The sequence below is a fragment of the Medicago sativa genome, chromosome 1 (genome assembly GCF_051527215.1).
Source record: "Medicago sativa cultivar Bolivia chromosome 1, Bolivia_mono, whole genome shotgun sequence".
Taxonomy (NCBI): domain Eukaryota; kingdom Viridiplantae; phylum Streptophyta; class Magnoliopsida; order Fabales; family Fabaceae; genus Medicago; species Medicago sativa.
In genome coordinates this window covers 93,493,409-93,511,740 of record NC_140749.1, presented here as the reverse complement: position 1 = coordinate 93,511,740, position 18,332 = coordinate 93,493,409, and the positions used below count along the sequence as shown (strand labels likewise).

At 33.9% G+C, this 18,332-nt stretch overlaps 1 long non-coding RNA gene and 2 pseudogenes across 2 annotated transcripts; 2 read left to right on the top strand and 1 right to left on the bottom strand.

Moving 5' to 3' along the window:
- Positions 1 to 233: 233 nt before the first annotated feature.
- LOC146959327 (uncharacterized) lies at positions 234 to 3,157 on the top strand. The gene is made up of 3 exons (XR_015024898.1): positions 234 to 581; positions 2,725 to 2,900; positions 2,997 to 3,157. It is a non-coding gene; the product is annotated as an uncharacterized LOC146959327 (long non-coding RNA).
- A 353-nt stretch (positions 3,158 to 3,510) lies between these two features.
- Positions 3,511 to 4,080, bottom strand: LOC146959326 (protein NRT1/ PTR FAMILY 5.2 pseudogene; annotated as a pseudogene).
- A 782-nt stretch (positions 4,081 to 4,862) lies between these two features.
- LOC146959325 (uncharacterized) lies at positions 4,863 to 11,540 on the top strand (annotated as a pseudogene). The gene is made up of 9 exons (XR_015031836.1): positions 4,863 to 5,281; positions 5,852 to 5,973; positions 6,749 to 7,039; positions 7,144 to 7,338; positions 8,101 to 8,253; positions 8,774 to 9,138; positions 10,987 to 11,052; positions 11,205 to 11,253; positions 11,413 to 11,540. The product of XR_015031836.1 is annotated as an uncharacterized LOC146959325 (transcript).
- Positions 11,541 to 18,332: the final 6,792 nt, after the last annotated feature.

The window sequence follows — 18,332 nt, the reverse complement described above, 5'->3', positions numbered from 1 at the left end:
TTGTAATTTTTAATTTTACAAACAGCATCCATATAAAATTTACACATTTTTTTCAATTTCTTTTTTCTTTATTTTTTTTTACCATATTTCATTTCCCTTCTCTTTTTCTCTCTTCCCACAATTTTTTTTCACACCTCCCAAAATATTTTCCCCCCAATATTATCTTTTCTTTTTTCTTTTCACAAAAAACCATTTCTCTCACTGAACAAACACAACAAAAACGTGAAACAACTAACAAAAAAAATCATTTCAATCACTTTCCCAAATCCATCCTAAATCCAAATCTAAACAAAATTCAAATGGGTTGCTTCACTGTTTGCTGCTCAGTTCTCAATCCAACCAAAATCCAATTCCTCAAAAACGTCGATGGCTTCACTGTTGCTTCACCGTTCACCAAAATCTAAATCCTTCACCGTTCACCAACTGTTTGGTTCACTGTTTTTGATTTGCTTCGCCGTTGTCTCATTTCACGCCGTTCCTGTTGTCTTCGTTCTCGCCGTTCACTGTTCGGAGCCAAAATTGTTCCTTCAAGTTGCTCGCTGCTGCTTCGCTCCTTTTCGCGCTATTCCTTTTTCGAACAGGTATGTGGTTTGTGAATATTTTTTTATTTTTTATGTTTATTGTGTATGGTTTCTGAATAAATGAATTAATAGGAAGAACAATTTGATACCATATTGTGTATGGTTTGTGAATATTATTGATTTATAAATGTTGTTTTGCCTTGTGAGGTTTATCTAGTGTTGATGTGATTCAGTGTTTAATTGGAAAAATTTGAGTTTAGAAATATAGCTTAGAAAATATAATGTGATTGTAGCCAATGAAATATAATTTTTCTAGGAATGAAAAGAACAAAATCCAATGAGTATGTGAGTAGTTATGGTATCAGAAGAACAAGAGCAAAGAGAGAATGTGAAAAGGAGTAGAATCAAATAGTTAAGAAGCACATTATTATGTATCACTGAAAACTTGTATTGTTTATGATTTATAGTTGTAACAAAGTAGAGAAGATATTTAGCAGAGTCCATCAAGTTCCACTTTGATAACCCAAATGACACAAATTCTACTCTTAAAGTGCACATTGTCACTTGACAGTGACACCTAAGGAAAGTGGGAGAATAAAATTAATGAAGAAAAGTAACAAGTAGCTAGGAAGTGGTGGAGGAAATAACAAGTAGCTAGTCACTTGAGCCATGAATAATTAGGCTTGGTAGTTACTTCACATTCTTGTTTCGTCTTGAAAATGAGGCTTGGTAGTTACTTCATATGATGTATCCTCATTTTAGTGATTTACTTCACATTCTTGTTTCGTCTTGAAATTCATCAAGATTTGTTGTAACTTGTTCATTGTCCTTTGATTTCCTTCATCTCTCTGCTCGTCATTTGCTCATCTCTGCTCGTGAGTTTGGCTAGATTGTAAATCGCGACGTGCTTATTTTATGAGTGGTGTTGGAACCCTCGTTTTTTCCTTGGTGGTTGATTCGGGAAAGCGGTATCCGGTTGGTTTTTAGGCGTGTTTTTTCGGCCAGGAAGTATGCTGAGTTCTGTTTGCCTCTCTGCATTTTCTGTTTTTTTAGTCCTGTTAAAGGTGTTGTTAGCAGCAGTTTCTGCGGCAGTTTGCTTCACTGTGCTGCTGTTTTGTTTTTGTTTTTCCTGTTCCCTGCTGTGTTTTCAGGTTCAGGGCCTGTGTTTGGTTGCTTTTTGCGTGGTTTTCTCTTCCTGAGAAGGCTGTGCTGGCTTGATAATATTTTGGCTGTTAAAAAAGAAAGTAGTTAGGAAGTGAAAAAATTTCATACATGCAAGTGGCTAGGAATTAATTAATACATACATTTACAAGTATTAGACTTTAAAAACATAATTAAGATTGAGCCATGAATAATTGGGCTTGGTAGTTAGCTGTCAAGGTCAGGAGTAAAATTAACAACACAGTGTTCATAAATCTCAGAAAATGGTTTCCACTTTAGTGTAAAGTAAGGGTACAAAATAGGAAAAGCTTAACTGATTATTACAAATAAGACAACAAGGTCATTTGGAGGAATTCAAATAAATAGTAAGAAGAAAGATTTAGTACCACTCAATCAGTACAGGGAGATGAGAAGAGTACATTTCACCAAATCATTCTACACCCTCTAACTTTTAGTACCACTTAGCAGTAGCTTTGAATTGCAATGAAGCATATGAAATGACCTTAGTCTCCTTGTCAAAACCCACAATGATAGTAGCAGTGAGCTGTTTTGGAGCATAACTTTCTATGCTTTGAATTTTGAGACATTATTTGTGTAATTTATAAGTAGAATCTGAACTCTGTGATGTCTTTTTGAATAGCCGCAGTTTCGTGTGAAGATATATCATAGTTTTTGTCTTTTGGTTTTGATTTTCTGTACTCCACGCGTATGAAATGTTCACATATAATACATGATAAAAGATGACTGTGATATATCATAGTTTTGATTTTCGCCAGGCTTTGTTTTCTTACGTTTTAGCGTCAGCTGGATGCTAGTGTTCAGCATCCAAGCTTTTATTGTCGTCAATTTTTTGGACTCTATATTGACGCTAAAAGGCTGTTGGCATCCACAATTGGCCTTTTAGCATCCATTTTTCAGCTGAATCTAAAACACCATTTTCTTGTAGTGTATTGCTTTTCAACTGTGGTTGTTCAACCATCTCAAAACTGCAATTCTCTCTTGTTGCAACTCTGATTTGTTTTCATGTATTCTGACGGGACAGATTGAAGGAAATGGGGAAATTGGGCAACAAATGTTGAAACGGCGGTGTACACGGTGGGGGTAATACCACGGTGAGAGGAAAGAGACAATGAAAGCATAACAGAGTGGCGGCGATTGGCGGCTGTCAGGGAGGATTGACGGCCATGAGAGGAGAGGGCAGAGGAAGGAACACAGAGGGTATTTTGTTTTGTACCTTTTTTTATTACACAAACTGTTTTTTTTTTTTATTATTTTAAATCTCAACCCTTAGATCCTTTTTGCCACATGTCACAGATCCGTAGCCTAAATGGACTAAATGGAGCAATATGTGAATGGAGCATACCTGAACTCGGTCCAGGCAGAGCAAGTGTATGTATGTAGTTTTCTTTCCCCTTCTTTAAATAAAACAATTCCATTTTTGTGAAGTTGAAAGTGGTTGGCGCAATTAATAGAAACCATGCTCATCATGATAGTAGCTATATATTCTATGTGAAGACTTTTCGAAAAATAATAATGAAATTGGTCCGATTTTATTATTAGATTTTAGTAAATATAAATATACTTGCATTGCAAATATAAGTATGATGATGTACTTATAAAACTTGGTAAACATGAAATAGAATGAAGTAGAGTATGATATACATCATATGGCTTAATCATGATACAAACTAGAAATCATATATGTGTCCCATAATAATAATTAAAAATAATAAATGTTTTTACAACTTATTTTTAAAATATAAATATAGCCCATATACTTAGGGAATGTACTTATACCGTTTGGCAACCACGATGAAGTACATTAAATTCAGATGTTCAAAACGGCTAAAAAAGCATAATAATAATCTATATGAGACGCATTAATGTTGTCTTGAACCCACCCTCGCTGTCCATGTGTCCTTGATGTTACATGTGAAATTGTTGACATGAAAAATGTACTTAAGAAACTTCCGACTGCTGTAGTGCTTAGAGAATAAGTTGAACCCAAGCTTTTCATGTTTTGTGGAGTTTGGTCATAGAAAAATTTCATTTTTGCTGCCTCCAATATAACAACAGTCAATCCCATTAACACATACTGAGGCACTAAAATCAGAATACTTGCACTACCCCCATTGTCAACCACTGCAAGCCTATGCTTCTCGATGAAAGAAGCAATTAACATGATGATTACATGGATTGCAACACCAGTTCCCATCCTTTGTAGAAGGGTAATTCCTCTGGACCTCCGGATTAGCTTGACAACCACATGCTCATATACGATGTAATAAACCAACATGGTAAATGCCGCTAAGCTAGCCGGGGGAATGGTAAAGTTCCCAATGGATCTGTTAAGCATTAACCCTTGCTTAACATATAGGGTGTTTAATTGACGCACCATTACACTCGGAATAAACGTAGCAATAAAGATAGGTATTAATCTAAGCATTTGTTTTGTCTCCTCGACTTGGGTAACAGGACATAATGTCCACTCAGTGCTCGCACTTGACCACATGCCAACGGAGGCCTTGTTAAGGAAGTTGTTGCATTTGTAAACATATAAATTAAAATTACAAATAAAATAAAATAATTGTTATACACAATCAATGAATGTTGGTAACGTATCTATACCTCAATGTTTGCGTGGGGTTCATCCTCAATTTCCCCTTCCATCAATGTTTGTATGAGCTTGATGGTGAAGATTATAATAGGGTGTTTAATTGAAAACACCCTGTTGCATTTGAAAACAGTTGAGAATGGACCCCACACAAACATTGAGGTATAGATACGCTTACCAACATTGATTGATTGTGTATATTGTATTTGTAATTTTAATTTTTATGTTTACAAATGCAACAACTTCCTTAACAAGGCCTCTGTTGGCACGTGGTCAAGTGCAAGCACCGAGTTGTCATTATGTCCTGTTACACAAGTCGAGGAGACAAAACAGATGCTTAGATTAATACCTTTCTTTGTTGCTACGTTTATTCCGAGCGCAATGGTGAGTCAATTAAACACCTTATTTGTTAAGCAAGGGTCAATGCTTTACAGATCCATTGGGAACTTTACCATTCCCCCGGTTAGCTTAGCGGCTTTTACCATGCTGGTTTATTACATCGTATATGAGCATTTGGTTGTCAAGCTGATCCGGAGGTCCAGAGGAATTACCCTTCTATACAGGATATGGGAACTGGTGTTGCAATCCACGTAATCATCATGTTAAATGCTTCTTTCATCGAGAAGCATAGGCTTGCAGTGGTTGACAATGGGGGTAGTGCAAATATTCTGATTTTAGTGCCTCAATATATGTTAATGGGATTGGCTGATGCTATATTGGAGGCAGCAAAAATGGAATTTTTCTATGACCAAGCTCAACAAAACATGAAAAGCTTGGGTTCAGCTTATTCTCTAAGCACTACAGCAGTCGGAAGTTTCTTGAGTACATTTTTCATGTCAACAATTTCACATGTAACATCAAGGGCACATGGTCAGCGAGGGTGGGTTCAAGACGACATTAATGCGTCCCATATAGATTATTATTATGGTTTTTTAGCTGTTTTGAACATCCTGAATTTAATGTACTTCATCGTCGTTGCCAAACGGTATAAGTACATTTCCTGAGTATATGGGCTATATTTATATTTTAAAAATAAGTTGTAAAAACATCTATTATTGTTAATTATTATTATGGGACACATGTATGATTTCTGGTTTGTATCATGATTAAGCCATATGATGTATACCATTCTCTACTTCATTCTCTTTCACGTTTACCAAGTTTTATAAGTACATCATCATATTTGTATTTGCAATGCAAGTATATTTATATTTACTAAAATCTAATAATAAAATTGGACCAATTTCATTATTATTTTTCGAAAAGTCTTCACACAGAATATTTAGCTGCTATCATGATGAGCATGGTTTCTATTAATTGCCCCAACCACTTTGAACTTCAGAAAAATGGAATTGTTTTATTTAAAGAAGGGGAAAAGAAAACTACATACATACACTTGCTCTGCCTGGACCTGGATAACTAAATAGTAAACACGGTTTTCTTCGAGTCATCTTGAATGAGTTGAAAATATAATTAAACTTTGAAGAAGATGTGATAAACTTAATTGACCTCTGTAGCGAAATGGATCCACACAATTTGCAAAACATTGAATTAAACACTTGAAGGAAATGTTATAAGACTCATAATTGAATTTTTACGGCTCTCGGAATCGCTCCGATCCGGATGTGCTTTCGTATCTCCGTCAGGAAAATGCTTACACCGATTCGGTCATGTCAGGTATCAATAATTCTATTTCATTATCTTATCCTCTTTCGCTTTCACTGCTCTTTCATTTATTATTAATTATTTATAAAATACGATCCACGCAACTTGCAACACTGTGAACGAATGTGTAATTCAATGCACAGGTTTGGTTTCAGAATTTCCGAACCGAACTGGTTCAGCTTCTAGAACCTAACAGTAACTAGTTTTCGTTTTAAGAACTCAACTGCTTCTACTCACAAATGAACTCGCCAATGGTTTTAATAATCTGTTTCGATTAAACAGCTTATTTTGTATAAGCGCAAGCGCTTATGCATAAGTTATTTCTATAAAATAAAGTCATATTGCTTACGTATATTCTATAAGTTGTTTTCACGAACGATCATGAAGAGCTTATGGAAATAAGCTGAAAACAGCTCATGAACGTCTCATTTGAAGCTTTCTTAAAAAATTATAGCAAAGCATGATACACTATAAAAATCTTTTTAGAAAAACTATAACAAACGGGCCGTATTTCAGTAGATAAGCTCAAAAAAGTCGATCTAAATAGGTTCAATATGGCATTGTTAAGTAAACACTATAGATTAGACACAACTAAACTGATCAAGCATATGTTTGAACTCATTGTACAAATGGGTAGAGACTCAATGACGTAGAGACTCAATGACTGTAACATGCTGACTAGGAAATCCTATTGCTATATATACACACGCTTCAGAAGGCTTTTGAAATTTGAAGGAGATTAATTCAAATCACTAGCATACTATTATACACATTTTTCATTTTCTAGGAACCAAGCAAATTGAAGATAGGCTTTTTGCTGAGATAAGAGGAAGGATAAAGGAGGAAGATATAACTGCACCTGTACGCAAAGGGTCGTATTACTATTATACGAAAAATTTGGAAGGGAAGGAGTATGTTCAACATTGTAGACGCCGTATATCCGATAACCAAAAGGTTCCATGATCCATCTGTTAATGACACCATGCCTACAGGACCTGATGCTCCTCCTGAGCATGTTATTTTGGATGAGAATATCAAGGCACAACAGCACGAATACTACAGTATCGGTACTTTTAAGGTTAGATCATATCATTATCATGGGATTTTAATTTTGTTTTATTCTCTTTTGTTTCTTGATTTCTGCCCTGTTTTTATTTTATTTAAAATTTTATTTCTTTTCAGGTTAGCCCAAATAACAAGTTAGTAGCATATGCAGAAGACACCAAAGGAGATGAAATATATACTGTTTATGTCATGGATATCGAGACTCAAGCTGCAATTGGAGAGCCTCTTGCCAGTGTAACATCAAACCTTGAATGGGCTGGTGGTGATGCTCTAGTTTATGTAACAATGGATAATATTCTTAGACCTGACAAGGTGGGAAATTCTCCTTTCAACCCAGTATTTAATTGTTCGGATCTAATCAGCACTTCTTTATTCAGAAACAATAACAACAGCCAAAGCTTTTCATGATTTGACTAAGAGTCTTTCATGATTCAACTTTGTATCCTCCATCTTATCAACTTTTTTAACAACTACGAAAACTTTTTTTCCTTTCTCCTATGTCCAAACAATCGATTCATGATCCTAACGTCTTCTCGCATATTCAAAGCCCTTGGGCAATGTTTTCAATTTCAATTTGTTTAGGAGCGAAACTTGCCGAATTGAATTAGAACCTAATTTAGCCAGATATAAAGATGCTGAAAATTAGAAGATGAGATTTGTGGTTACAGTGTGTGTTTCAACCTGCAACCGAAACTGGATGTTTTCTGCTTAATTCAAAGCCGGACATAAGTTTCTGACTGATTATCTACTTGAGCTTTTTTAAGGAAAAATTGCACCTTAATTAAAAAAAAATCTTAATAAGTTTTATAGTAATTCAGTAAGTTTTTTCAGAAATAAGCAAAACTCTCAAACAAAGTTGTTTTAATGCTTTTCTTGTAAGCCAAAAAATAGCAGCTACAAAAAAGAATGAAGGATCCAAAAATTGATATCATTAAATTGCTTCTTTTTTTCCCAAAGGACTTGTGGAGTAATTTAATCTAATTACTATTATAATTATTATAGGTTTTCCTCGTTTCCTTGAGTTATGTTCAATTGCTCTCTATACCTGTATTATTTGTCTCCTATTGTTCTCAGGTTCTCGGAGGTTTTGATGCAACAAAATACGTCACTGAAAGGCAGTGGGCACATGCTTCAGATGGAACTTTGATTCTCATGTCACTTGTATACCGAAAAGATCTTGTGAAGCTCGATGGATCAGATCCATTACTACTTTATGGCTACGGGTCTTGAGGTAAAAGAAGAGTAACATTTTATATGAATTAAATTGCACAGTGCGAATTTTGAATTCTATGCTTTGGTTTTATATTGGCTAATGCACCACATCAATGTTTATTACTTGAATTCTAAATTTAATTGAACTTTTTGAATACTTTCTTGTCTTATTGGAACAAAGGTAAAGCTTTCTTTGTCTTAGGAGCCTGTTTTGTTGTATGCAAGATGCCTTTGTTCATGAACATCCATATTTATATTACTTTTGGCTTTTAAAGACCGTTCCATTAATAGATTTCTGATTTTCTTTTCTGCCTTTAATTGTTAGACAGGCAAAGCTGGTTATTTATTTGTCTATTTATATATTTATGTTCCCTCTGTGGTATATGGGTGCTATTTTTTAGTCAGCCCGTTCCTTTGGTTGCAGAAGTTTTGCAGTCTAAGGAGCATATATTACATTCATGAATCTGTTTATACCTTGAACATGTATCCTATTTCTTCTTGATTCTATAATCCAGTGACCTCAAATTGTCCACAGGTATGCATAGCTCCCAGTTTCAAGTCATCAAGGCTTTCATTGTTAGATCGAGGTTTCATATATGTTATAGCTCATATACGCGGAGGTGGTGAAATGGGGAGGCAGTGGTATGAGAATGGGAAGCTGCTGAAGAAAAAGAACACTTTCACTGATTTTATTGCATGTGCTGAACATTTAATTGAAAAAAATTCTGTTCCAAGGAAAGATTTTGCATAAATGGCAGAAGTGCTGGGGGTTTGCTAATTGGTGGAGTTCTTAATATGAGACCAGATTTATTCAAGGCTGCTGTTGCCAGAGTACCTTTGGTGGATGTTGTGACAACAATGCTTGATCCAACTATTCCTCTCACTACTTCCGACTGGGAGGTAAATTTCTTTCTCTTAATCTGCCACTCCATACCAACGTATGAAAATGATTCAAATTCAATAACTAGACTAGATGTTTCTGTTTGACTTTCTCTCATGGTGTCTTTTAAAATGGGAGATATAGTCTTAATTTATGAAGTTAACGTGTTTTATGTTGCCTTTAGGAAGCATAAGAAAACGTCGCTTTCAGTGTAGATGTCACTGTGAGATGCATTGGCTGACATTTTCCGAATGAATACTCCCCTAACAGCATGCATTTGTATTGTGCGCATTATTAATTTTTAATGAATCAATTGAAGACATTTTATAACTTGAAAGAGAAGGAAAATATGTTATAACCTGCACACCTCTCTAGTTTTAATTGACCTTTAACCTTCCTTATTTTTTTTCTCTCATGACACTGGCCCATCCTCTCTAGTTTTAATTGATTTTCCGTTTAGAAGAAATCACAGGGAAGTTATACCCTACACCCCTACTATTATACCTTGACCCCAACTTCCAAATTTACCCTTTATATAAAATAAAACACAATTTACCCTTTCACCCCCACATTTTCTGAAAAAAATGGTCGCTGGGAAAAGAAAACTCCCACTCCTAACAAACAGTAAGCTTTCTTTGATGAACATCAATTATTGATTATTCTCCAATTTGTTTCCAAAAAAATTAATATAATTTTTTGAATAAGAAACTATTACTAAAATTAACAATTATTAAAGTTGTCCATGATCGTATTCTTTTCAACGAGGCATTCAAAAGACACTTACAAATTCAACCACTTCTCTCGTTGAAGAAGAAGCAGACCTTAATCTCATGCTTTATTCTTGTGCTTTTATTTTTTTTTTTTGTATAGAAAAATGAAGAAAAAAAATTTATAGTAATGTTTTAACATTCTATTGGAGGATTTTTTTTTTTTTTAAGAAATTCTATAGGAGGATTTTAGGAACCAGATCAAACTTAGATTATATATATGTAGCTAGCTGCTATAAAGTGTTGTGAGAATTTCACGAAAATCTTGAACCGGAAAGGATTTATTGTGATTTCCGGTATGTATACTAGAAATGTTAAACACGAGTCTTCCGAATAATTTTCGGAAATGTAACAATGAGTTTTCCAAAAAAAATTCGGAAAAGGTTTATAGTGGAAAAAAATTTAGAAATACATACCTGGAAGAATATCATGTGGGGGTGAACTCATATTTAATTGAGAAATGTTAAAAGTAAAGATAAAAAATTAATGTATAAAAGGTTAAATAGCACAAGGGGTAAAATTGGAATTTTAAAAGATTTGTAGGGGTGAAAGTACATGTGTCGGGGTATAGGGTAAAATTTCCAAATCACAGCTACATCCCTGGCATGTTTTTTTTTTGGTAAAACATCCCTGGCATGTTACTTCTGTATTATTTTTGCACAACCAAATTGATAAATAAACTGAGTCCTTGCTGCTGTGTCATATAATTTTGTGCACATACTGGTTTGGATGTGTGGGTCAGCTTCCATTTCTCATTTCCCGAAACAATTTCAACATGATTTCCATGAAGCTACAAATAGTAGCTTCCAACTTGATGCATTAAAAGTATTTTTGCCATGAAAGTAAACAAGCAAATGTCTCGGTTAATACAGACGAGCTGTTATAATTTGTTTGTCTTTTAAACTGGTATTAAGAAGAGGCACTGCACTTAACATATGGCCGCTTATATTCCTTCCGAGATAAGTATGTGAGTTTTATTTTGTGTGTCATCAATCAAAGCTCTTGAATTTCATTATTTAAGCAACTCCACATGATATCGTATGGAATGATTTCTTTTGCTTTTCTTTTGGTAATTGAGATGATTTCCTTATGTTACTGTAGGAATGGGGTGATCCTAGGAAGGAGGAATTCTACTTCTACATGAAGTCCTATTCCCTTGTTGATAATGTAAGAACAAATACTGCACTTAATGGCCTCTGGCCTCTAACCTTCACCGCCTATTTATTTTTTGTCTGAGCATAATTTTTATTCTCTCCTGTAAGGAATGGTTACTAGGAATCATGCTTTCTTTTTGCTTTTCTATTTCTCGTTCTATGCAGGTCAAGGCACAGAATTACCCACATATTCTTGTTACAGCTGGATTAAATGGTAAGCATACCTGATTCTTGGCACTGAACTATTCTTTTTTGATATGTAAAGCTAAAACATTCTATTATTTAGTGGTCACTAATAATTTGGTTGGAAAACTGTATTTTGATTTTACATGTAATATTAGTATCTTATCATCTCTGCTTGTACATGCTGTAGACCCACGTGTTTTGTATTCTGAACCTGCAAAGTTCGTGGCAAAATTGAGGGATATGAAAACTGATGATAACATACTGTTGTTTAAATGTGAGCTTGGGGCTGGACTTTTTTCGAAGTCAGGAAGGTAAAGCATAACTTACCGTTGTTTGTTTTTAAACTTGTTTAGTATTTGGGGTGTTTTACATTTATGTCTCTGTTCTCTTGTTTTGGTTACGGTGGGAGAAATTGAAAATTTTAGTTTAATGAAGGTACTATGTGGATTTTGTCACTCTCTAAGTTCGTCGTTCAAAGTGTAGAATGTGATTTATAGTGAGCATGTGTTATGGACTTCTACAGCTAAGGATGAGTTAGAAAAAAGCTAGACTATATTTCCGATGATTAGTTAATCCATAGCTTAAGTGAAACCAGCAGCATATACCCTGGTTCTAACTTCTAAGCCTATGATGTGAGATACTTGATGGTATGGAGAGTTACATTGCCATCAATTTCAGGAATTTCCTGGAGAAAATCTGAAATTACCTTGGCAATGCATTTTACTCATTGAGTATATGGCAATAAAGGACCGCACTTTGTGCTTGTTTTGATCTGATTTTTTTTTTTTTTTTAAAAAATGCCTGCATTTGTCCAACATTGAGCTCAACCGGACTTAGTTACGCAACCTTGTGACCCTAGCGAGTGCAGCAAGGTGTTGGAACAAAAAATATTTTTAGTCTGACATACGGTTTACAATAAATTTTATATATCACTATCTATCATTAAGAATATAATTTAAAATGCTTTAAGGAAAATATATATATATATATATATATATATATATATATATATATATATATATATATATATATATATTTTTTTTTTTTTTGACAAACGAAAAAATATATATTTAAAATTCAAATATATGCATAAATTAAGAGGTTTACATTTTTTACGGTGGGGATGTAATTCTTATTTCCTAGGCAATTTAGAGGTTTACACACAATTTGAGGAATTTCCTAGTTTGGCAGCACGAGGATGGAGTGCTCAGCCTTTCCCACGGGATGTTTCCAGTTTCAAAAGCTCTAAAATTTGCATGTGAACTTCAAATTGCTTGGAATGTAATGTAAAATTATGCACTAATAACGGCACTATTTCTCAAATTTCTTATTTAGTCGGAAAACTTTTTTTATATATAAATATTTCTTTTTCTTGTTTTCTATATCAAGTCTCCAAATAAAATACAAATAAGGTGGTGTGCAGATAATTAAATGTTAAAATAGAAAACATTTTCAACATATACAAAGCTTTAGTGATTGGAAAAATCTTTCACTTTCAACATTTTATGATAGAAAAAGGTCACCGATTTCATAATTGTCAGGCTATCCGAAATTATGGTAGTCCTTTTTCTTATTTTGCTATTGTGGTCCTATTTGATTGCAACTTTTATTCAAAAATGTTGTGTAATTTTATTTTAAAATTAGATTAAAAAAACAAAACAAAAAAACTAGTTTGGTTGGTTTGACTTGAATAAAATGAATAGTTAGTAAAATGAGAAAATTAACGGTTAATATTTTAATCAGACATGATTTGTTATGCATGTGCGTATACTATCAACTATTGATTTATTTTATATCAATGGTAGATATCGCCTATTTCTCTTTTCCTTTTTAATGGCATCCATTTTTACTCTCTAAAGTGAATTGCTCGCTTTAGAGAAGTATTTTTCAGCTTGGTATTTATATTGAGAAAAAGAAAAAGCAGAGGAACTTGTTTAATTAAAATTGTAGCTTTCCTTCTCATCATTAATAATGAAGATAACTCACTATTTTGTTTAATTAGATCAAACGGAGGCTTTGTTGGGGGAGGTTGGGGTTGCCTCGGAGGAGGATGTGAGTTGGAATTTTGTTTGGAGAAGAAGACTTTTTGTGTGGGAGGATGAATTATTGACTAGTCTTTTGGAGGATTTGGAGGGTATGAGATTGTCAAATGCGGTTGATGAGTGGAGATGGGGGCTTGAAGATAGTGGGGTGTATTCCGTTAAATCGGCTTATTTAAAGTTAGAAGGAATTGTGTTGAGTGAGGATATGTGGGGAGAGGCGGAAAAAGGTGTTTTTGAGAATATGTGGAAGAGCCCGGCCCCGTCAAAAGTGATAGCCTTTGGTTGGAGAGTTCTCCTCAATAGAGCTCCAACTAGAGATAATCTTGCTTTAAGGAACGTGTTACCACCGGAAGGGTCGACGTTTTGTGTGATGTGTAATAGGTACGAAGAAACGGCCACTCATCTCTTATTGCATTGTGACGTTGCGCACTTGGTGTGGTTGAAGCTTATGCTATGGTTGGATCGTCGTTTTATTATTCCACCAAATTTGTTTGTCCTTTGGGAGTGTTGGAGTGATGGTGGGAGGGTGAACAAGGTTACGAAGGGTCTTTGGTTAATTTGGCACACAACAATTTGGGTTATTTGGAAAAAGAGGAATGACAAGATTTTTAATGGGTGTCATTTTGAGGTGGATGAGTTAGTCGAAGAGATTAAAGTGTTGTCGTGGAGGTGGCTGTTGGAAAGGACTCTTACTCCGTGTTGTCTTTTCTATGAGTGGTGTTGGAACCCGACATATTGCCTTGACAGATAGTGCCTTTGGCAGTGAGAGCGGTTTGCTTGGCTGAGGTCTGCTTTCAAGCTTCTGGTGCGGCTGTGTTCTTTGCTGAGTTGGGATTGTGCAGCAGCTGCTGCGGGTGTGTTTGCTTGTGGCCTTTGCTTAGGCGTGCTGGTATATCTTTGTAGTGGGACTGGGGTCTGCTTGCTGGCCTGCTGTTTGTGTTGGTGGGCTGTTTGTTTTGGGGTCATTGGTTTTGGCTGTTGTGTGGAGTTTGCCTCTTTGCAGGTTCTGGTTTTATTGGGAGGATTTTTAGCTGGTTTAGCGTCAGTGCTATCAGCATAGGATCACCTAGTTTTATTTTGTTTTGGTGGTTTTTTGGTGTTGACGCAGGGGTATGCAAATGTTTTGTCAAATGTATATTCTTGCGTCATTACTATTTGGGTTGATCCTTTTGTATTTGGGTGGTTTTTAAAGGGGTTTTTGTTCGAGCCTGGTGATTGTATGGCAACCGATTTCCCCTTATTGTATTTTTTTTCCACCCGAGCTTATTAGTGCTTCTTGCACGGGCTTGTCGGTTAATAATATTTTGCCGTTTCAAAAAAAAAAAAAGATAACTCACTGGATTGATGCAATGCATTCTGCCACAACGGTCTGCGGCATAGGGTTCATTCACCTATAGCTGCATCATTAAATGAATCTTATATTTTTGACAAATTGTGAATCTTGTATTTGTTGTAATAGTAGTTGAACCAAAAATAAAAATTGGACAGTCCACATAATTTTCAAAACACAAATTTATAATGTGAGTCGTCTAGTGACTTTGATTTGCTAACTTGTTCAATGCTACTTTCTTGAACTATGTTCAAGGAGGATGTAAGAAAGAATTAGCATGCCTAGAACTATGTTCAAGGAGGATGTAAGAAAGAATTAGCATGCCTAAGTAGATAAATTCAAATTAATTATTGACATATGCATCATAATTCTAAAACATTCTTAAAAAATAATACTCCCTCCGGTCTCAAATGTAAGCAATTTTTCACTTTTTAGGTTAATGGTGTATGTGGTTTATAATATAGATCACATACATCATTTATTGAATGAACCTAAAAAATGAAAAATTGGTTACATTTGAGACCAAAGGGAGTGTACTTTTATTTTTTTCTGAATTAAAATTATGAAAAGTGATATCTTGTGTCCCAAAGTCACAAGTTAAAAAACTAAATATAAAAATTTAATTTTAGGCATTGTGCATTAAATATCTTACAAGCTTAAAATATAATATAAAATTTATCTTTCAATTCTTCTTTTAGCTCCTTAACTAATGCATTATGGCACAAGTTTAGCATGACCTAAAAATTATTCATGTAATGTGTGGGTTCAATGCAATGTCTTCAAAACAAAACAAAGTGGGAGCCAGAGATTGAAATAAATAAAAACACACAAACCTCACGGGAATAGTCTACACTCTACACCAACAGCATCATGGTGTTCATAGATAGAGTAAAGATTTGAAATTGAAACACGTTTGGCATTCTATTTTTTAAGAAACATTACAATGTTTCCTACCTGCAACTAGTCTCACTGTCTTTCCTAGAAAAGATTTGTATGCGTCAACATTGTAAATTAGTGAAATAGCAAATGTTACGTAGGACCCCTTAATATCAAACACAGGTTTGGACTATAATGTCACTAGCTTTTAAGAAATTTGGGACCATTGCCCTAAAAGACTTTTATTCAGTTTGGAAAATCCAAATTTCAGTTTAATAACAAACAACAATCACCCCACATGGACCAATGTTGTTGATGGCGCAATCAGCGCAATCTAAGTCCATACACCCATCAATTTTGAATCACTTATGGACAAACCATTTTTCAATTCCAAATAAATAAAAACAACTAGCATTTATCATTTTTGTCAAAAAAAAAAAAAAAAACTAACATTTATCATCATTGTCAACCTAATAACGTTTTGATAAGATGATAAAAATTTCTTTTTGCCGTATTTAGTGATCTCAAATCTTGAGTTCGAATTTGAATCATAGAAATGAAGCAATGATAAAATTGTCAAAGATGAATTTGGCAATTGATAGTTCATTAATAAATAGAAAAACATTGTCCACCTGAAAACATTTTAATGAGATGGTACAAATCTCTTTCGAGGTAATTAGTGTTTTCGACTCTTCCATTTGAATTTGAGGTATGGAAATACAACAATATTAAAATTGGTGGAGATGAATTTTGCAGCCAATATGAATTCATCATGTTCGAAAAATTGGTCTCTACAATTATGTGCGAAAATTGATAGTTTATTAATAACAAAAAAACATAAATCGTTGTCCTACGTGAAGCACAAACAGATAAGTAGAGAGTACAGCGCATACACAGTTCAGATATCCACTAACTTGTTGAAAGCACACTGCCTTTTAGCCAATCTCATGACCCAAGTGGGATATAATTAAGTCGTAAATCATGACTTCAATTTCAAACTTTACCATTTAAAAGAAGGAAGAAAAGCAAGTCGGTAATATTTTGACCCAATTTTATGGCAGGGTTCACGCTAGCAATTTTGTTTCCTATTTACTCCCGTTTGATCTTAATTATAAATAAATTTTCACTTTTTAGATGTATTAAATAAATGATGTATATGGTATATGTTATATATATATATATATATATATATATATATATATATATATATATATATATATATATATATATATATTATTTATTCAACAAATCAAAAAAATAAAAAATTGTTTATAATTAAAACTGGAGGGAATAGTCTAAAGTAGTAAAGTGTTAAATAGAAAATTAAGAAATCAATTGTAAAAATAGAATCTTAGAAATCATGTATTTTTATTTTATCAAATCAACGTTAACTATTATCACCTCTCAAAAAAAAAAAAAACGTTAACTATTATCATTAATCAATCAGTGTTTAATACAAGAATGATGAGAATAAAAATTACAGTGACTAGCCCAAGAATAGGCCCCCTAGATAAAGTATGAGCGACCATGTTCGCTTATCTCCTAACAAAATTCACCTCGAAGTTGGAATGTAAAGATAACCGATAAATAATACTAGAAACAATAGCATAGAATTCCAAATCACCATGAAAAAAAATCATGTATTTAGTATCTTATAAATTTAAATATTTATATTTTCAATAGAAAATTTCTTTTTTAAAGTCCTTTTTTAGCTCATTAATTTGTATTCTTAGTGCACATTAGTATAGATGTTCCATTCGATGAACTAGTGGTATCGGGTTTTTTTTTATTTGTACATGTGCTTAAAAAAAATTAGCCCCGAGGATAAAGAACCCTCAAGGAGTCACTTAATAGAAAAGAATTCAAGGCTTCCGGTGGGGAGTCGCAAATTTCGAACTTGTCATCGTTGGCAACACTCAGTTTAGCCAAAAAAAAAATATGCACTAGCATTCCTTTCTCTGAGAAAGTGGCATAACTATTCCTCTCAATCCATTCTCAATGTCTCCTGAACACAAGCAATGACAGAAGCATATCGATGGTACTTGTTAACTGGCTTAGTAACAATATCAATAATAGTTTTTGAGTCTGAATAGCAACAAACTTGATTGCAACCCATATTATTAGCAAGCTTCAGACCAAGAAACAATGCCATAAGTTCCGCATAGGTATTATTGGCAATACCCAGAAAACCGTTGAACCCAGTTATCCAACTATCATCCCCTCTTCTAATTAAACCATCAGCTCCAGCTCTACCGTCACCAAGGTAGTTTCTGTCCACGTTAAGAACAAAACAATCCTCTCTTGTTGGATGCAAAGATACCCATCAAAAAATAAAATTGTTTGATGTATAAAGCATAAAAATAATGAACCACAAAAGTATCTTTAGCATAATCAAGGTTTTATCATATGAATGCATAAAATTTCCATGGAGAATGTTAACTAGTATTCTAAGGGCATTGGTTAAGTATCCGAAACAAAGTAAATTTTTATGAAAGAGTTGTGTAATTATTACTTGATCAAAAGTAACATCTTATATTTCCAATTTCAAAAGTAACATCTTATATTTCAAATTTCTATTGATATTGCTTTTTTTTTTTGGAGGGGTTCTCTTATTACCTGTTGCGCTACAATATCACAAGAAAAACTTCTAGTAATTAATATCAAGCGTGAAGAGACTATAGTGATCCAATTTATCATACTTCATTCTTTAATTTTCCTGTGTTTTTAAAACTAACTGGATTTCAATTTCTTTCTCTTTTATTTGAATATTTAAGTACTCCCTCCGTTTCAAAATGAGTGTCGCTTTAGGCTTTGGCACACAGATTAAGAAATAGAATGAAATAATCATTGGATATAACA